Genomic DNA, 19465 nt, shown 5'->3' with positions numbered 1-19465 from the left:
TGGCACAGCACTTGTGTGTTTGTTCCTGGTGCCATCCCACAGCTCCCAAACGGGAATGATTGGCACAGCAGTTGTGTGTTTGTTCCTGCTCAGCTCCTGGTGCCATCCCAGGGCATTGCTCACCACGGAGTTTGTATCAGTCAGACCTGGGGGGTTGTGCTGGGAGAGGAGCTGAACTCTGAAACAATTCCTCACCCAGTACTCCAAAGGGGAAAAGCCCCAAATAAAATAAACTGGGGATCAAGCTCAGAGGGTCCAGCAGAGTCATGGAATCACAGAACACCTTGGGTGGGAAGGGACCTGAAACCCTGCCCAGTGCCACCCCTGCCATGGGCAGGGACACCTTCCACCAGCCCAGGTTGCTCCAGCCTGGCCTTGGACACTTCCAGGGATCCAGGGGCAGCCACAGCTTCTCTGGGAATTCTATTTCAGGGCCTCCACACCCTCCCAATCAGGAATTGAGACATCCTTTGATATCTCTGGTCCTCCCCCTGCCTTGGACTGGAGAAAGGATTAAATATTCTTTTGTTTCTTTGCCTCTTTACGTTCCCAGATAACTTGTTGATTCCGGCTGACAGGGCTGAGTTATTTCCAGCCCTTAATAAATGAGCTAATTTGGGAGTTATTAACAGTTAACAAATTTCATTCTGTACTTGCAAAACCCTCCAAAGCCCTTCAGGAAATAAATTCCTCACAGAGTCTGAACTGCAGAGGTGCTGAAAGAGATAATTACACACTGAGCTAATTATTGGCTTTGGCCTGTGTTTGAAGAATTACGTCCAGACCATGATATGGAGACAGTGGTGATGCTCAAGGGCTCCCAGCAGGAAATCTCCTGGGTGTCCTGTGGTCCCTCCTGGTCAGGAAAATGTTTTGGAGGGGCTGTAATGGGATAATGCCACGATCCAGCTGTTTGGATCGTGTACATGGGCACTGGCTGCTTTTACTTAGTTGGTTTCCATTTCTTTCCTTCGCAGAGTGGTTCATTGTCAGCTGCCACCACTTCCCAGATTCCCAAACCACTCTGAGTTATTTGGGATGCAACTACAGAAGCCCTGAGAGTCTGAGAGATCTCCAAGGTAAGGACAAAAATTAGACATTTGTGTTCTCACGGCCCAGCTGAGTTCCCTCAGGACATTGCCTTGCCTTGCCTTGCCTTGCCTTGCCTTTGCCTTGCCTTGCCTTTGCCTTGCCTTTGCCTTGCCTTTGCCTTGCCTTACCTTGCCTTGCCTTTGCCTTGCCTTCCCTTCCCTTGCCTTCCCTTCCCTTGCCTTCCCTTCCCTTGCCTTCCCTTGCCTTCCCTTGCCTTCCCTTGCCTTCCCTTGCCTTGCCTTCCCTTCCCTTGCCTTCCCTTCCCTTGCCTTCCCTTGCCTTGCCTTCCCTTCCCTTGCCTTCCCTTCCCTTGCCTTCCCTTCCCTTCCCTTGCCTTGCCTTGCCTTGCCTTGCCTTGCCTTCCCTTCCCTTGCCTTGCCTTGCCTTGCCTTCCCTTGCCTTGCCTTCCCTTGCCTTCCCTTGCCTTGCCTTCCCTTGCCTTGCCTTCCCTTGCCTTGCCTTGCCTTCCCAAACCTTCCCTTCCCTTCCCTTCCCTTCCCTTCCCAAACCTTCCCTTCCCAAACCTTCCCAAACCTTCCCAAACCTTCCCTTCCCAAACCTTCCCAAACCTTCCCTTCCCAAACCTTCCCTTTCCAAACCTTCCCAAACCTTCCCTTCCCAAACCTTCCCTTCCCAAACCTTCCCAAACCTTCCCAAACCTTCCCTTCCCAAACCTTCCCTTCCCAAACCTTCCCTTCCCAAACCTTCCCTTCCCAAACCTTCCCAAACTTTCCCTTCTCCCTGACTCCTGGATTCATGGACTTACCCAGTTTCTTCTCCCCAGGTCTCTGATGCACTTTGTGGGATCATTCTTCAGTTTCTCCTTTCTTTGGGATTCCCTGGTTTCCTTAATTACATTTATCCTGGTGTTTCCCTGCAGCTTTCCTGGTGGCCTATATCCCCATTCCTTATTCCTTCCCTTGCACACACACATTTCCCCCAAAACTCTCTTTCAGGCTCCTGGTTGTTCATGAACCTGCAGCCCTTGGGGCTAAAGGATTCCCAGGCCACGTTGGATGGGGCTTGGAGCAACCTGGGATGGTGGGAAGTGTCCCTGCCCATGGCAGGGGGTGGGATGGGATGGGCTTTAAGGTCCCTTCCCACCCAAACCATTGGTTTTTTATCTGTGGGGGCAGGAGGGATGTGGGGCTGGGGTTCCATGAGGTCCATGATTTTCCAGGGAATTGAGCTTTTCCATTTGCATTGAATTCCACAGTCTTGGGCCCCTGAAGGCTTGGAAAAAGACCTGAAGTTTTTGACTGACATTGAACCAAACAGATGGGAGATGATGCTGTGTAAGAGGAGGCCTCGCTCCACTTGACCTGCAAGAGGTAGGAAAAGCTCATGTATAAGAAACTTCCTCAGAAAACAGCCTGAAAGGGGTTTACTTGGAATAACTGGGATCCATAAGTCAATTTTAAACCTCAGGGGATGTACAGAATATGAAAAAACAAGGCATCACAGTGTTTGTCTTTCATTTTTAAGAGTATGATAAAAGCTTTGTGGCCTTTGTGCTCAACAGGAGGAGGCTTTAAGGACATTGAATTTGTCAGGGCACCAAAGGAGGTCAGTAAAGCTCATCTCCCACCCTGTGCCACAGGACAGAGCCCTCGTGGTGGTTAAAATATATATGGACGTGTTTCTCCCAAAAATATAAGGAGCCAGTGGTGGTTGGTAAAACCTTAATCACAGTTTATGACAGACAACAGAATTCTCCTCCTGTACCCTCAAATTACTCCTGTCAAATTCTCCATCCCAGAGACAGGAATGAACGGGGATGGAATTCAGCTCCTACAAAGCAGCCCTGCAGGCCATGGATTGTCTGAGCCCTTAATGAGTTATTTAATAACAGAGAGATCATCTGGTTGGCAGGAGATGGTTCTGCCACTGATAAAGGGAGAGAAAAGTAAAATATTTCCCGTTTTCCACGGCAGCTTCACAGCATTTTTTTCCACGGGTTTCTTTCCCCTGGAAATGTCCTCTGAAAGTGTGAGCAGTTGTTAAAATGACAAGTCACAAGAATGAATCGCTTGTGAAGAAACCTGAGCCTAAAGGGAGCATGGGAGAAGTGGAGAAAAAAGGAGAAATAAATTGCCCTTTTCATTGCTTTCCTTGACACCTTTTTCCACATCCCTCCCTAATTGTAGCCTGTGAGATGCCATTATCCTGCTCCAACAGCTCCATGGAGGAGCTCTTCAAGGAAGTCCTCCCCTCTCCAGGAGCATCATTAGGCTCACAGGATGAGCATTTACCCTTTGGGTTCATATTTAACTGTGAATGTTTGAGACATTGGGACCAACAGCTTCACACAGGCCCTGGTGTTCCAGCAGAAACTCAGGAATGGCCTCGCCAGTGTCTCCAGCTGGTGATTTTATTGAAATGGATATAAAGGGTTTGCTGAATGTCCTTCCTTTAGAGGAAAGGTGGCAAAAAGACACAAAATCTCTCACTGGAGAGATACAGACAATGATTCAGAGGCTCCAAAATACACATCCCCCCTGTTTCTGAGTCTAATCCTTCTGTATGGGCTGGAAATAAAACCAAGCAGTTCAGCTGTGGGTGAAGCCATTGGACAGGTGTGCCCTAAAAAGGCTTTGGGGACCTCAACCTGCTCAGGGCTTTTGGCTTTGGTTTCCAGCACTCAGGGGAAAGCAGCAGCTCTCACAGCCCAGCGCTGTTCAGCATGAAAAAATTTCTCTCACCAACGTACAGACTTGAAAAAGTCACCCCAAAGCTGGGCAGCAACCCCAGATGTTTAATAAATGTCTGATATTCTGTGCAGCACAATCAAGTGCTGCAGAATTCCTCCCCGTGGGGGGGATCCGAGTGCCAACAGGACATTTCAGTTTGGTCTTCAGATGACTGTTGGCCCAGGGTGTGCCCCTGTGGGACTGGGAAGGGGAGGGGGATATTGGGGCACTAATTACAGCCCGGCTGAGATGGGAAGGAATTGCTGGCTGGGAGGGTGGGGAGGCCCTGGCACAGGCTGCCCAGAGAAGCTGTGGCTGCCCCTGGATCCCTGGGAGTGTCCAAGGCCAGGTTGGAGCAACCTGGGCTGGTGGAAGGTTCCCCTGCCCATGGCAGGGGATGGCACTGGATGGGCTTTGAGGTCCCTTCCAACCCAAACCATTCCAGGATTACTTTGGCCCCAGCTCTGGTTCCCTCTGGCAAAGATTTGCAGCTGGTTCTTTGACTGAATCACAAATGCAAAGCAAACCCTCCCTTTGTCTTCCAAGCATTCCCTTTGTGCATTCTGACACAGTGTAACCCAGCAGGTCTTCCTTGTGTGTCCTGTGGAAAACTCCAGATCCTGTGTTCCAGCTGCACTCCCTGCAGGAGCAGGATCTGATGAGCCCACGGTGCCCTGGGAGGTTGATTTACATTAACAACACTCCCAGCAAGCACAGCCTGACCTTTACTTTGTAACCAGGATAATTTCCAGTGATTTGACATCTTGATTTTGGCTTCCCATAATTTTGTTGGATACCCCCTTCTCCAGGAGCCCGTGGGTTGTGCCAGAGACCCCCCTGTGTGAGCAGGACCCGAATTCCCTGTTACAGGGGTGGGGTCTCTGTGCCTCTGTGATCAGTGTTGGCTCAAATGTGGCTGGTGGGAGAGCTGGAAATGATGGATGAGTGGGCTGGAGATCACACATCCCATAAAACAGCCAACTCAAAGGAGCAGCTGTGCTGAGGTGACCTCGGGTGGCAGCGATTTCACAGAGTGTGTGAAGCAGCTTTTCCTGCTTTGTGACCTTCATTTGCTGACATTTTGTTTTACCAGAAGGTGCCTGGTTTGGTACCAAGGCACAGGATGAAAAGGAGACAGGTCTGTGCTAGGGAAGGGGGTAATGAGTCCACTAATTATCCTGATCCTGAGCCTCCACGAGGAGGTCACTCCCTGCCTGTCCCATCATTTCTTCTCATCTTTGCTACAACATGTTCACTAATGACACTGAGACTGGGGGACTTGCCAGGCCTCACCCCCATTAGCTGTGTCTGCCCTTGCTCCTGTTTGCCTGGGAATCCTCCTCCCTTTAGGAGAGAATTCTTCTCACTGGGATCCAGCCAAGGTGCCCAGCTGGGCATTCAGTGGAGAAGGGCACTGCAGAGTGGCTCTGCCTTTGTTTAGTGAAGTCATCAGGGGCTACTGAGCCCAGGGTTCTCCCTCATCAACAGACAGGAATGGGGATTTTAGGGAGGCCGGGCTGTTCCTGTAGGAAAAGTCTTATTTGGGTCCCCTGAATGCTGTGGCTGTGGATGCACTGGTTACACCAGTGTGGGGGATCCCACTGTTATCCATGCAATGGGATGGAGGGATGGATACAGCAGGTTTTGGGAACGTGCTGACATAACCATGTGGAGCTGCTGGAGCAAGTCCAGAGGCCATGGAGATGCTCCCAGGGCTTGGAGCCCCTCCGCTCTGGAGCCAGGCTGGGAGAGCTGGGGGGGTTCCCCTGGAGAAGAGAAGGCTCCAGGGAGAGCTGAGAGTCCCTTGCAGGGCCTAAAGGGGCTCCAGGAGAGCTGGAGAGGGACTGGGGACAAGGGATGGAGGGACAGGACACAGGGAATGGCTTCCCACTGCCAGAGGGCAGGGAGAGATGGGTCCCTTCCCACCCAAACCATTCCATGGTCCCGTGATCCAGCAGCACCAGCAGGAGCAGCAGTGACCCAGCTGAGGACTCCGTGTCCCTGTGCATTTGTTCCTGTGAATTCCAGCAGGAGGGACACAAGTTCTGATGGCTATTCCTGGACCTGCTGCACCATCCCATGGAGACACAGCCTCTGTTTTGGGTGAGAACGTGGCACAGGAGAGCAGCTCTGGGGCAGCACAGGGACAGGGGAGATGTCCCCAGGACCAGGGACTTTGGTGTCACCTGAGACTGCAAAATAACTCCTGCTGAGCTGTTATTTAAGGGGAGGGATCAGGAGATGGAATTGAGGAGCATGGTGTGTTTTAGGGAAGGGCAATCAGAGGAGAAACAGAAGAACTTCTGAGACAACCCCCAGGGTACAAGGGAGACAAAGTGGATGCTTGGAGAAGTCAGTGCGATGAGCTGGAAAAAGTGGAGCTGTCCCTTCTGGATTTACATCTCTGGTCATTTGAACTCGGCAGAGCTTTTGCTGGAGCACTTAATCATGGTAATGCTACATGAGTTATTATCCATTATTAAACCTCCTCCAGCTTCTGGGCAGCAGGAGAGGGGAAAGCTTGGAAAAGTCACAAATGGATCCCGGAGAAGCACTGCTGGACAAGCACCAGGAAAACCAGCTGGGCTGTGGGGAAAGCTGCATCCCACTCCTGGAATAAACACCTTGCAATATTTACAAATGGGAGAGAGCCTCTAAAACATATGTCTGCACTAAATGTGCCCCATTAGAAATGCAAGAATTCCCATTAGCCCCAGAAAAGCAATTCCATTCCAGAGCCAGGTCGTTACTGCAAAGCACTCTGTTGTAATGGCATTAATTGTATTGTTTGAGGACCCTGAAACCTCATTTCATTCAGCTTAGAGGAGCACAAAGAGAATTGAGGTCCCTAAACGGGACTGGGTCTGTTTTCCAAAGTGCCCTTTGGAGAACAATTCCTGTTCCAGGGCAGATGACACAGCCAGAGGAAATTTCCCTTTGGTGGGGGGTGGAAGAGGGCACAGCCAGCCAGGGCTTGTGTTGGTGTTCATCTCTCTGCTGGGGTGACTCCTGGCCTTTAACAGAATCCAGGTAAACGTACCACTTCAATGAAATTCCTGCCCTGCTTTGCCCTTAAGAACCCTTTTTTGGATAGTTTTCTCCTGCCCTTGGCAGGGGGTTGGACCAGATGACCTTTAGAAGGTCCCTTCCAACCCAAACCATCCTGTCATCCTGTGATTCCACGGGAAGTGCTATAAAGGGGCTGGAGCATCCTTCTGAGCCTGGAGGAGACCCAGGCTCTTATCCCTGTGGATAAATCCCTGGTGGGAGGGAAGGATGAAGGTGGAGCACAGACACCCCAGCAATGCCACCCCGTCCCTGAGAGCCTTGTCCGACACTTGACAGTGCCATCAGTGGCCATTCTTGTGCCAGGAGAATGAGAAAAACAATTTCCCATCTTAAAAACCTGTCTTGGCTTTTATGTGCAGCTAAAAAAAGAGATTTACGACTTAACCTCCCAAGAAAATCTCCCAGACACGCCAAACATCCCCACAGCTAATTTTCTCTCTAACTTTTTAATTTTCTCCCTACCATATGTCTCCAATTGTGTGAGTTAATATTATTCATAAATGCAGCACAAATAGGAATAAGACCAATTATAGCAAAATACTCCCCATCTTTTTAATCTCTGAGGTTATGGAGAGGCTGTTCTCTTGCAGATTTAATATCTCCCCAGAAATCACACGGGCTGCAGCGTTTGACTCCTGCCCTGTGCTTCTTGTCAAGTTTGCAGTATTTTGCCAACAAATTAACGAGGGGAGAGTTCCAGGGAATGTTGATGAGCCACAGGGAATCTGCCATTTGGCTTCAAAGCCTTTGCAACGTGCTCTGGGAGAGGCTGGGGTGTGGAAGGATCCAGCTCAGCATTCCTGGTCTCTCCCTGGCACGGCCCTTCCCCGCTGCTGTGTCAGGAATGTGGGAATTGCTCTGGGCTGGAGGTTCTCTTCCAGAGCCAAAATCCCACTGGATTTCTGAGGCCTGTCCAGAAATGAATCCCTGCTGGATGGTTCCATGGGGTACCTGTTACATCTCGTGCAGGGTCACCAGAGCACCACATCGCTTGTGTGGGCACCAGAGAATCCATCTCCTCTGGAATCCCCATTCCCACCCTGGCTGGGAGGAGAAGAGGCACAAATTGAGAGGGATGTTCCCCCCTCTGGCTTCCTGCCAAGCCCCTGCAGCAGAGCAGCCTCAGAGGCAAAACCTGGCACCTGAATTTTTGAATACACAGTGGCCCTTTTGAATATTTCCCAATACGCATTCCCAGGATGCTGGAAAGGCTATCACCAATTTTCCATAAAAACTTCCTTTGTTTTGTTGTTCTTTTACTTTCCCACCCCACTTCTTGCTCAGAACCACTTCTTGCTTGGTTCCCATCCAAGCTTTGAGGCAGTTTGGTTTGAAATGGGAAATATCCATGTCTGCTCTGATAAACCAGAGTGAATTCCTCATGGAGAGCAGGGGCTTGAAGAGGAACTTTCATCTCTCCTCCCTCTTCAGCTCTGGGTCTTTGCAGCTGGAGTTTTCATTTGAACTCCCATTCCCTCCCAGCCATTTGGATCCTTTTTTTCCTCTGAGTGTGGCTGAAGTGACGGGGTTTAGTCAGGGAATGTTCAGCCACCTCTGTGGAGACCTGTGGAACAGCCAGGACTGTTGTAGGGGGCTCAAACCTTCTCTGGATCCCACCCTCTGGGACAGTTTTGGTCAGTGATACCAGAGCAAAATGAAGCTGTGGACTAAAATTGATGCTCATATTTTAGGTTAGATTCCCACTGCTAATTCCTTGATTTCACAGGAAAATAGAATCATGAAACAAATAGGGTTGGAAGGGACATTAAAGCCCATCCCATCCCACCCCCTGCCATGGGCAGGGACACCTCCCACCAGCCCAGGTTGCTCCAACCTGGCCTCGGACACTTCCAGGGACCCAGGGGCAGCCACAGCTCCTCTGGGATATCCATTCCAGTCCCTCCCCACCCTCATGGGGAAGGTAAAGTCTGATCCCATCCCCTCTCAGAAGGGTCTGACCTGGCACTGTTCTGGTCCTGGTGTCTCCATCTTGCATTCCCATCCCTGCATCCCTGCTCTCCTGGGTCCAGGACACTGCTCCTCTCCAGGACACTGCTCCTCTCTGCTATTTATTTTCCTTCTCCTTTCAAAGTGTGTCCTTTCTGCTCCCTCTTTTCTCATCTGGGCTGGATTAGAAATGCTCTGTTTGCTGCTCAATTAAAGTGCCCTCTCAGACATGGCAAAGTTCAAACAGTTTTAGCTTTTGCCTAAAATATATCTGTCTGGATTTAATGGGCTTTGCAGGCTCCACTTTCAAAGTGGTTATTAATGGGATTTGGACAAGGAACTCTTGCTTTGTGCTATTAAAATAATACAAGAAATCCTTCCATTGGCATTTAATGTCATCGACTCAGGCATGTCAAGGGTGGCACACAAAGACTTGGCCTGTCTGTGCTGGGGCTGCAGCACAGCTGGGAGATTGCACCCAGCCTGACAAATAACTGAAATCAGTGGCTTTTCCTGCCTTTAATGCTATTGCTGGTGTCATTATTCCCTGGAGGATGTGTCTGTGACAAAGCTCCACTGAGGTCTGAGAGAGGATAAACTCGGCAGCTGAGGCTGAGCCTAAAGCAGGACCAGGGAGGGAGGTAGGACACAGACCCTCAGAGCACCTGCAGGGCAATTCCTGTGGCTCCACAGGACCTGGGCCATGGAAAAACACAGGGAATGGGGCAGAGATCCATGTCAGGATGTGATAGGAAACCTTAAGAAGCCTTTTCTAGACTCCCAACTTTGGAGTGCCCAGCCCTGGAGGTGTCCCAGGAAGGCCTGGCCGTGGCACTCAGTGCTCTGGGCTGGGGGACAAGGTGGGCATCGGGCACAGGGGGGATCCATGGGCTGGGAGGGCTTTTCCAACCTCAGGGATCCTGGGATTCTCTGCTGTGCTGGCAAAGAGCCCAGATCCAGGGGCTCCTCCCAGGAGGGGACGACAGGCTGTGTGTCCCACTCACGGGTGTCCAGTGAGCCCAGTTCACCCAGTCTCTACAAAGCAGGGGTGCAGTTACAATGCAGAATTCCTTCTATTCATGAGGAGAACCCACTGCCATGGTCCTGAGTGAGGGGCAGCAGTTGTGCTCTGCTCAGCTGCATCAGCTCCATCCCTCCTGCCTCTCACAGCTCATTAAAACCTGGGGCCTCCACGAGGCAGCGGCAGCAAATTTAGGAACTGCACATTGTTCCGAGCCCAGCCCTAAGAGCATCTTCCTGAGAAATGACAGGCAGGAATAAACGTCCCTCGGGATGATTTATCCCCTGGATTAGGCTCAGCTTGTAAAAATACACTGAGTTTAAATCACTGTCAACCTTGAAACAACAGCAGAGGAGGTGCTGACCCGGGGAAGCAGCAAACAAACAACTGTGTTCCCAGTAGATTGAACTGCAAGTTGGCTTCAGAAATGAAATCTGGGGCTTTAATGCTGTCTGCCTGAAAATCAAATGGGAAAAGGGAGTGGTGGTGGCATCTCCCAGTTACAAGTCAAACCAGTAGGATGAGAAACCATAAACTCCCCAAAGACTGGAGGGGGAGTTGCATCAGGAACTGGTGATGAACTGCTCCTGCCTGGGAAGTGCAGGGAGCTGAAGCAGTGCTGGGCTGGGCAGTGCCAGTTGGCAGCTGCACCCTGGGACCTTAGAGCCCTTTTCCAGCCTAAATGACTCTGATCCTGCTTCCCGGGGCTGCTCCAGGCGGAGCGTGGACTCTGGTTGCCATGGCAATGCCCTGACCCTCCCTCCCCAGGGCAGTGCCTAATTAGAGCAGTCCTGCTTTGGGTGCCTGGGTCACGCCCCGTGTCCCTTCAGGGCTGCCTGGGTCATCCCTGCAGTTCATTATCAGCATTTTTCAACTGCCCCTGATTTGTGGCCAGCTGAAGGAGAAGGGCCTGGACACGCAGCTCCGTGGCCTGAAGTTTTCTGGGTGTTTTGCCTTCTGTGGAAAAAAATGAATCAACCCCCCAGCTCTCAACATTCCTGCACTAATTCCCGTGTGAGACTGTGGTAGTGCTGGGCGACCCTGGCATTCTAGGGGGGTGTGGCTTTAGGGGTGGGAGAGGGTCAGAGCTGCCCACAGGGATTTGGGTGGTGGCATTTTGGCAGGGGGTTGGAACTAGGTGGTTTTTAAGGTGCCTCCCACCCCCAATCCTTCCATGATATGATAGGAATCAATACTCATCCTGTTCCCTCCTCTGCCATGGGCAGGGACACCTTCCACTAGACCAAGGCTGCTCAGAGTAACCTCATTTTTTCCCCCTCCCAAGCAATAAAAGCAGGAATGAGACATCCAGGAGGAGCTGAGGGCGTGGAAGGGGTGGTGTAAATTCATGGCACATTGTTCTGGGGGCCAGGATTTATTTCTGATCAGCTCATCCTTCTTTTGTTTTCCTCCAGCTGCTCCAGGAGGACAATCCAGTTCCAGCAGGAACACCGAGGGACACGGGATGTCACAGCAGCAGCAGGACCCCCACCCCCACTGGATTTCAGCTTCCTGGTTGTCTTGGTGCTTGGAAAACCTCTCAGTCACCCCATGGCACACCTGGGAAATGCTCTGGATGGATGGATGGATGGACCGCTGCAGTGGGGGTGGAATCACAGGCAGGAATAAAGGCAAAAGAAGGGAAATCTTTCTCTGGGAATCCCCATCCCTGGAAGTGTCCAAGGCCAGGCTGGAAGGGGCCTGGAGCAATCTGGGCTAATGGAAGGTCTCCCTGCTATGGCAGGGGGTGGGATGAGATGATCTTTAATGTCTCTTCCAACCCAAAGCAGCCTCTGATCCTTCAGGGAAAGGCTGGGAAAACAATCCATGGCTGTATTTCCCCTCCCATTCCAGCTTCTGTCCCACCTCACCCCAGGCCTCGTGTTCTTATTTTAAAGAATTAAAGCCCCACTGATCTGAACAAGGTCAAGTGTTCCTTTGCCATCTCCCAAGCCACAGTCCCACCTCTGCCTCTGCTCCTGAAACGGCTCCATTTGCATAAATTCATCTGCAAACAATTAAAGTTAATTAAGATAATTTATCACTTGAAAGTAAAGCGTTTTATCAGCAGGTATCAGCCTGTAAAGCAAACAAAGAACCAGTTGTAGGGGAATAACTGGGGCCTTATTACCCTGTTAGACATGAAGTGACAAAAACCCGCTCGTTATGACGCTTTTGTCGGGTCCTGGAGCTTTGTTTGCAAAGTAATTAACTGCAATTAGCTAATCATCCTCTGTAGGAGCTGCATGTGTGACTCTGCACTAGCACGGACTCATTTACACTTTGGCTGCCTTCCCACACACAAACTGGGAGACAAGTTTTTTGGGAGTAGCCTGAAGTTCTTGTCTGTGGGCAGAAATGGGATGCTGGGAAGAGCTTTGAGGGACAGAAGGGATCTGGTGGGTGCTCCTTGGGATGCTCCTCTCCACTGCTTCCAGCGGGGTTTATTGCATCCTGATATCCAGTGTCTGCAGGGACTGTAAAAATAATGCACTTTGGGGAAAAAATACCCATTAGCATTATTCAAATACCATCCAACCTGGCCTCGAGCAATTCCAGGGATGGGGCAGCCACAGCTTCTCTGGGCATCTCCCAGTTCCACTGGGATCAAATCCCCTCATCAGCAAACACAAAACTCGTTTCATCAAATTCTGACCCCAGCAATAACAGAGACCACATTTAACTTGGAATTTGTGGGGTGAGTTAATCTGGGCACTCCCAGAGGCACTGACCCCTCAGGGTAAAAAACCAACTTCAGGTGCCCCAAAACCACTCCCAGGTAACCAGGAATGGTCATTTTTTAAAAAATTCATTTAAAAAATTCCTGGCAGAGCAATAGGCTCTCCTGGCACGGGAGATCAGTGGCTTCTCAATAGGACACTCTGGAATTCCAGCCCCTCTTGACCCACGGGAGGCCCCTGAGTGTGGATTATTGTCCTTGTACCTTTGTTTCCCCACCTGCTGAATTGGGATGGCCCCTTTTTTCTGGTGATTTTCCCTTTGTTTTCCTTTCCCCAGGCCCTCCCTCTTGCTGGGAATTCTGGGCACTGACAAGGATTTTCACCCTGAAAAGGGCAGTGTGTTCCAAGAGTCCCCATAGAACAAACCCACCCTTTATCTGTCGGATACCAGGAAAATATTTGGAGCTCTGTGAGCAACCTGGACGTGCTGAACATCCCAGGGGGAGCCTGAGTGGCAGGGGGTGCTCAGCACCCCCTGGGTGTCCTGCTGGGTGTCTCTGGGTGCTCAGCTGCAGCGGGGGCTCCAGAAATGAGCTCTGCCTGGTAATTAAACCAGGTGTTTGCAGTTGTAATTAAGGAGCCCATATAAGGAGGGTGGGGCCGGGCTGGTGCCGTGCCCCGGAGGAGTGGGAGAGTTGCTGTGGTGGGGGTTTGGTCCTCTCTGCTGGCCCTGGTGAGTGCTCTGTGCTTTTTGTGCGTTTATTTGTTGGTTTATTCACCGTTTCTGACTGAGTTTTCTCCTGTTGCTTCCCTGGCACTTCAGCATTCCTCGTTATGTGCCAGGGAAAAAGGAATGCTTGGATTTACTGAGGGGGGAGGCTGAGCTGCCCCAGCACTCACCTCTTGCTGTCGTGGGTGTTGTGTTGGTGTTTTCAGTGGCAGGTTCAGTGCAATTTGGGTATTACAGCTCCTTTTCCCTGGAATGTTATCCTTGGTGCTTTCTTTGTTCCCTGGAGGATCGCAAAGCTCTGCCGAGCGGAGCCTGTGGCTCACACAGCCCTGGAACTGTGCTGGGTCCTCGGGATGAGTCTCCCTCCAGCAATGACTTCAGTGCAGTGAAAATGGGTTTGCTTTTAATAATTCAGGAGGAAAATGCAGCGCTGGGGAGGGGTGGGGGGAAGGTGCCTCTTCCCAGGCTGCCAAAAGTGATGCTGAGCGTTTCCCAGGAATTCCCCGTTGGGGTGGATGGCTGGAGTTGGGGCTGTGCTGAGGAGCACGTGCTGACCCAGTGCTTGGGCACCGGAGTTTGGGGTGAGTGGGAATTCTGGTTCCTGTGTTTCCAGTTCCAGGGAGTCTGCGTTTGCTGCAAACGAAGCTGCAGGAGTGAGGGGTGTTTTGGGATGTGTTCTGACCGAAACAAGGCAGCAGTTGTTTGGTTTATCTCTTTGGGAGCATTTTGCTGCAGCAGATCCCCAGCCCCTCTCTGTGGTGGCAGCAGCACAAAGGAGGTTCCCTTCTCCAAAGGGAAGGACTGGGATGTAAAATCCTGCTCTTCCAGGTCTGGGTTTGGGTGCTGGATTTTTGGGAGCCTCGCAGGGGCTGTGGGAGGGATGAAAGCAGCACACCCCAATTAGAGCTGAGGAGCCCCAGCTGGGCTGGGTGGGGTGACCTGGTGTTATCCAGAGCAGAAACACCTGGGGCTGCAGGTGTTGTAGATTCATGGAATGGTTTGGGATGGAAGGGGCCTCAAAGCCGATCCAGTGCCACCCCTGCCATGGGCAGGGACACCTTCCATTGTCCCAGGTTGCTCCAACCTGGCCTTGGACACTTCCAGGGATCCAGGGGCAGCCACAGCTTCTCTGGGCAACCTGGGCCAGGGCCTCCCCACCCTCCCAGCCAGCAATTCCTTCCCAATCTCCCATCTCTCCCTGCCCTCTGGCAGTGGGAAGCCATTCCCTGTGTCCTGTCCCTCCATGCCTTGTCCCCAGTCTCTCTCTAGCTCTCTTGGAGCCCCTGGAAGGGTCTCTCAGCTCTCCCTGGATCCTTCTGTTCTCCAGGTGAACCCCCCCCGCTCTCCCAGCTTTGCTTTTCCATACCTGGGGACTGCCCATCCCTTTGCCCTGATCCCAGCCCCAGGAATGGGGTGAGGGAGGGAACAGTCACCTGGGATCTGAGCTGGGTTCTTAGTGGTCACTCGTGTTCCAGGGAAGGAAGGAAATCCAGCACAGCCAGGCCCCTGCAGGGTCAGGAGAGCAGGGAATGGTGGTCTCAAAAAAACCCCAGAGGGAGCCTGGACAACTGAGGTGCCAAACTCTGTGTGACTGTGCCTGGGTCTGACCTCAGGGGGGTTAATTGTTGCTTGAGTCACCTTTAGCCTGACTTGGTTTAATAACATCAACCACTTTTAACTTCTCTTATTCTCCAGCTTTGCTGGGGACAATAATTGGTTGTCATGAAACCAAATTACAGCTCATGAAAAGTAAAGGTGAAAATGAAAGCTGATGATATTAAAAACAAAGTCTTTCTTCAGGCAGCCCCTGGAACCCGAGCAGGTGTTTTTCTCACGAGTTTTCATTTGTTGTTGCCTTTGGCTCAGGCTTGTTGGTGTATCCAAGGATCCCTTAAACAATTCCTGTGTAGGATGACAGGATGGTTTGGGTTGGAAGGGACCTTAAGGATCATCTCATTCCAGCCCAGTTTAGTCTAAAGCTGCTCGACAAATGAGCTTCTGTGACAGCAGGAGGTGTTTTAAGGTTTGGAATCCTCCCTCTGCACTCCTGTTTTATGTCCCTGGGTATTGGCTGTACCCTGTGTCCGTGGCTGTCACCAGTTCTGTACTAGAACATCCTAAAATCCCAAAGAAAATGGGACTAAGGAGTGCCTGGACACCTCTGACAACATTGGTTTTCCCAGCACAGGATCCCTTGATCCCCCCCAAAGCACCATCTGCTCCCCCCTGATTGAATGAGACCCACCAGGGTTGGTTTTCACAACTAGAATTTCCATCTATGCAATGTTTGGTAGGAGTTGAAGATGGGATTTAATACACTCTTTAATTCCTCCCAATGCAAACTCTTTTTCTGATCATTTCAAGCTAAAAAAAAAAAAACCAAACCAAAAAAACCCCAACACATTTCTCCTGACCTGTGATCTTTTCTTGCAGCAATTACCTCAGTGACCTTTTCCTGGGGTTTAAAGATTGAAAACAATAAGGGTTTCTCAGTCTTTGCAGCTTGTAATTTCTATTTGGGATTCAGAGAGTGCCAGTAATGAACTATGATTTATTTGCTGAGCAGTTACAGTGAGCCAGTGGTGTCTTAGAGTGATTTTCTTGACCCACAGTCAGCCTCCTGCCTCTCTAAATGAGCTCATTGGGATGTTGTGCAGCTCCCCTGACAGGGAGGAGGCATTTCCAGACCCAATTCCAGTCAAATGGGATGTACTTTTAAAAAAAATTCAATATATGAGTCAAGACTGAAATTGAGGGAACCTAATTCTTGTCAAGTTCTGTTTGGGTGGAATCAAAAGCATTAATTGCAGAAGGAAATGTCCAGTTGGGAGTGTAGTTTGTGGTCCAGGTCTTTGTATATTACTGGTGCTTTGTGGTGCAAATAATAAGAATTATTTGCAGGAAATTAAGGAGCATCTTTTGGTCATATCCCTCAGTCATATTTGTCATAAAAAGTACAGTTGGGAACTCGTTGTTGTGTTCACTTCTGGGTTTTTTCCTCACTCAAAATCCTTGCACTGTCCAGGGCTTTTGTCTTGTGCTTTTGGATGGGATTCAACTTCAGTGACAAAGTGAGAGGAAAGAGAATTGAAAGGGGGAAAAGCAGAGGGTGGTTGTGTGTTGGTCAGAAGGGTTTGGTGCCACAGACACTCTGTGGGGATGGTCAGAGGATGGAGCAGCTCTGCTGGGTTGAAAGGCTGGGAAAATCAGGAATGTTCAACCTGGAGAAGAGAAGCCTCAGAGTGACCTGATTGTGACCTGGAGGGGGCTACAAGAAACATGGAGAGAGACTGTTTCCAAGGGCTGGAGGGACAGGATGCAGGGAATGGCTTCCCACTGCCAGAGGGCAGGGAGAGAATGGGATATTGGGAAGGAATTGCTGGCTGGGAGGGTGGGGAGGCCCTGGCCCAGGTTGCCCAGAGAAGCTGTGGCTGCCCCTGGATCCCTGGAAGTGTCCAAGGCCAGGTTGGAGCAACCTGGGACAATGGAAGGTGTCCCTGCTCATGGCAGGGGTGGCACTGGGTGGGCTTTAAGGTCCTTCCATCCCAAACCAGTTTGATTCCAGGATAATCAGCCCTCCCTCCCTGCTCTCTGTGTCTCCATGGCCTGGAGAGCCTGGGATTTGTTGGCAGTTCCCCAGGTGCTGCTGGAGCCTCTGGGAGCAGTGAGGGAACAGGGAAGGAACAGGCTGGAACTGCCCTGCTCAGAGCTGGGATTCCAGTTAGCCACAACAGCTCAGGGAAATCCAGGGAGCTGGACAGGGATGGGTGTGCCTGTTCCTGCTGGGAATGGCAGGGATGGCTCTGTGGGACCTGGAGGGGCTGATGGTCACATATTCCCAGTTAATTCCCCAGAACAGCCTGGAATCCTGTGTTCTGTGCTGTCAACATGTACCTGTTGCCTTCAGCTCACCTGGGAATCCTCTTATCCCAGTTATCCTCCAAGGATCACAGAGGGATATACTGAGTTGTGGCTTTTGTATTATATTATTTATTATTGTATTATCTTTACAGTATATTGTATTGTATTATATTATTTATATGATTATTTGTAAATATTATTTATGCTGGTTAAAAGCAGCACCGCACCCTCAGCACAAGTGTCCTCCAAGGCACTGGAGTCCTGTCCCCTGCTCCTATTTCAGCCAGGTGGATGTTTTCCAGAGCCTTCAAAGAAGGGGGGAAACATCTTCATTGGAAACCTGGCCAGGGATTTTTTTTTTTTTAGTTACTCTCATAAATTCTGTGCCAGGGGTGTGCTCTGTTCTGCAAATACAGAGTTTGGATCTAAACAAACCCTTCTGGAACAATTTCCATCCATGCCAGGATGTTTTTGGTACTAATTTGGAATCAAAGGAACTTCACATAATTGCTTATTCAAATAAGAACCCAGTTGCATACAAAATATTAGTATTAATTGGGGAGTTAATTGCTTATCTAGCAAAGCTCAAATAACCATTCCATGAGTGTTAGAGATGAGAACAACCCCTCTGAGGGCTCCTACTGTGCAGGGACTGTGTTTTCTTTGAGGTCTCCTTAAGTTTAAAGTCTCTATTTAAGAACTACTTAAGGAAAAATAAACTATTGTAGCACAAAAGCCTTTTATGTGGGGAAAAAGTGGTGTTTGAGCAGGAGTTCTGCTGCTGTGCAAACCTCCTGGAACTGCAGGAAACTGGAGAAGGATGGATGTGCTCCGGCTGAATTTGGATAAATGGAGGGACTTGCTCTGGGTTTCAGAGCCCTGATGCATTGACTTGTTTCCCCCCCCCCCTTCCAGACCATTCCACACAATGAGGTGCTTTGTTTTATTTAAGGTGTTGCTGGCCATTGTCGACCTTGTAAATGGCTTTTTAAGAGCAATATTTACCTGAGGTACTTGGGCTTTATTGCCTGAGATCACTTTTAGCCTCCCCATCTGGATGCTCGGGGCAAACCTGGCAGGATTAATCCAACAAAACCCTTGGCAGGTTTATAAGTCAGGGATAAACTGAGAGAGGGATTGCTGGGTTTGTTGGGATATGGGGTGAGAATAAATATCCAGGAACTTTAATATGTTCTTGGAGAGTCTGGTCATCTCCCCTCCTGATTTCTGGAGTGACTTGGACAGCAATAATCAGCTCAATAGACTGTTTTTTGGGTATTTTCACAGGCATGGGGCTGTGAGTGTGACTGGTTAAAGGAAGGTAAATTTAGATGGGATATTGGGAAGGAATTGCTGGCTGGGAGGGTGGGGAGGCCCTGGCCCAGGTTGCCCAGAGAAGCTGTGGCTGCCCCTGGATCCCTGGAAGTGTCCAAGGCCAGGTTGGAGCAGCCTGGGCCGGTGGAAGGTGTCCCTGCCCATGGCAGGGGTGGCACTGGGTGGGCTTTGAGGTCCCTTCCCACCCAAACCACTCTGGGAATTAAGGGCTGAGAAAAGGCATCATTCCCACTCCAGACTTGTTATTGCCAAGCAAGTCTTACCCTGGTCTGTTAGGAAAGTGTCATCAGAGATGGAAAAGGGTTTTGCCTGGATGTCTCCAAACTCAGTATTCCATTCCAGACTCCCTAATATCTGTGCTGGGATTTGGGATCACTGGAGCAGCTTGTGTTTGCTGGAATTAAAGGTGCTCCCACCCCAGCAAATCATGAAATCCAGAATTTTCCTGTTCCCTCCAGTCCCAGGGAAGGAAACTCTCCCTGCAGAGCCTGGGCTGGCTCAGAGGCTTTTCTGCCTTTTTCAGCAGCTCTGGGTTTCTCTCCCAGAGCTCTGCCAGAATATTTAACTCAGGAATTCATCAGTCACCCCTGGATCACCACTTCTGTTCCTGAATACTGTCATCTTCCCTCCCGGGGAATACTTTGCTCAGGGATTTAAGCAAAAATAAAAAAAAAAAATAATAAGGATGAGGTTTAAAAGGAGGAATAAAGGGAAATATAGCTGTTGTGAAAGTCTGTCATATTATGCCAAAAGTATACCTTTGGACTAAGGGTACTATTTGCACGTAATAAAGCCATTTTTCTTTCCTTATTTTTCCCCCTTTTGCATTGGGAAGGCAGAGGAGAGGAGAGGGAATTGCAAACAAGGCTTTGCCTCCTCGTTGTAGCATTATTATTATTGTGCTTTTGTTTGTCTGAACCTGGGAAAGGCCCCTTTGCTGGAGCTGCTGTTGTGTGAACTCAGGGATGGAAGGGAGGGGTTTGACACTTCACTGACTGGGGAGCACTTAAAAACTTCATACAGGGGCATTATCCACTTG

The 19465-nt window shown here is 50.3% G+C and overlaps 1 long non-coding RNA gene across 1 annotated transcript in view; it reads left to right on the top strand.

Annotated features, from left to right (window-relative positions):
* LOC113958792 overlaps positions 1–14248 on the top strand; it is a 68183-nt gene extending 53935 nt beyond the window's left edge. Inside the window, exons 4-6 of the long non-coding RNA XR_003531625.1 lie at positions 978–1079; positions 2309–2423; positions 11235–14248. This is a non-coding gene — a long non-coding RNA (uncharacterized LOC113958792). The remainder of the gene's footprint in view (positions 1–977; positions 1080–2308; positions 2424–11234) is intronic.
* Positions 14249–19465: the final 5217 nt, after the last annotated feature.

This window comes from Corapipo altera, unplaced genomic scaffold (genome assembly GCF_003945725.1).
Source record: "Corapipo altera isolate COAL_440 unplaced genomic scaffold, ASM394572v1 190, whole genome shotgun sequence".
Taxonomy (NCBI): domain Eukaryota; kingdom Metazoa; phylum Chordata; class Aves; order Passeriformes; family Pipridae; genus Corapipo; species Corapipo altera.
This window is presented reverse-complemented; position numbering and strand designations above follow the sequence as displayed.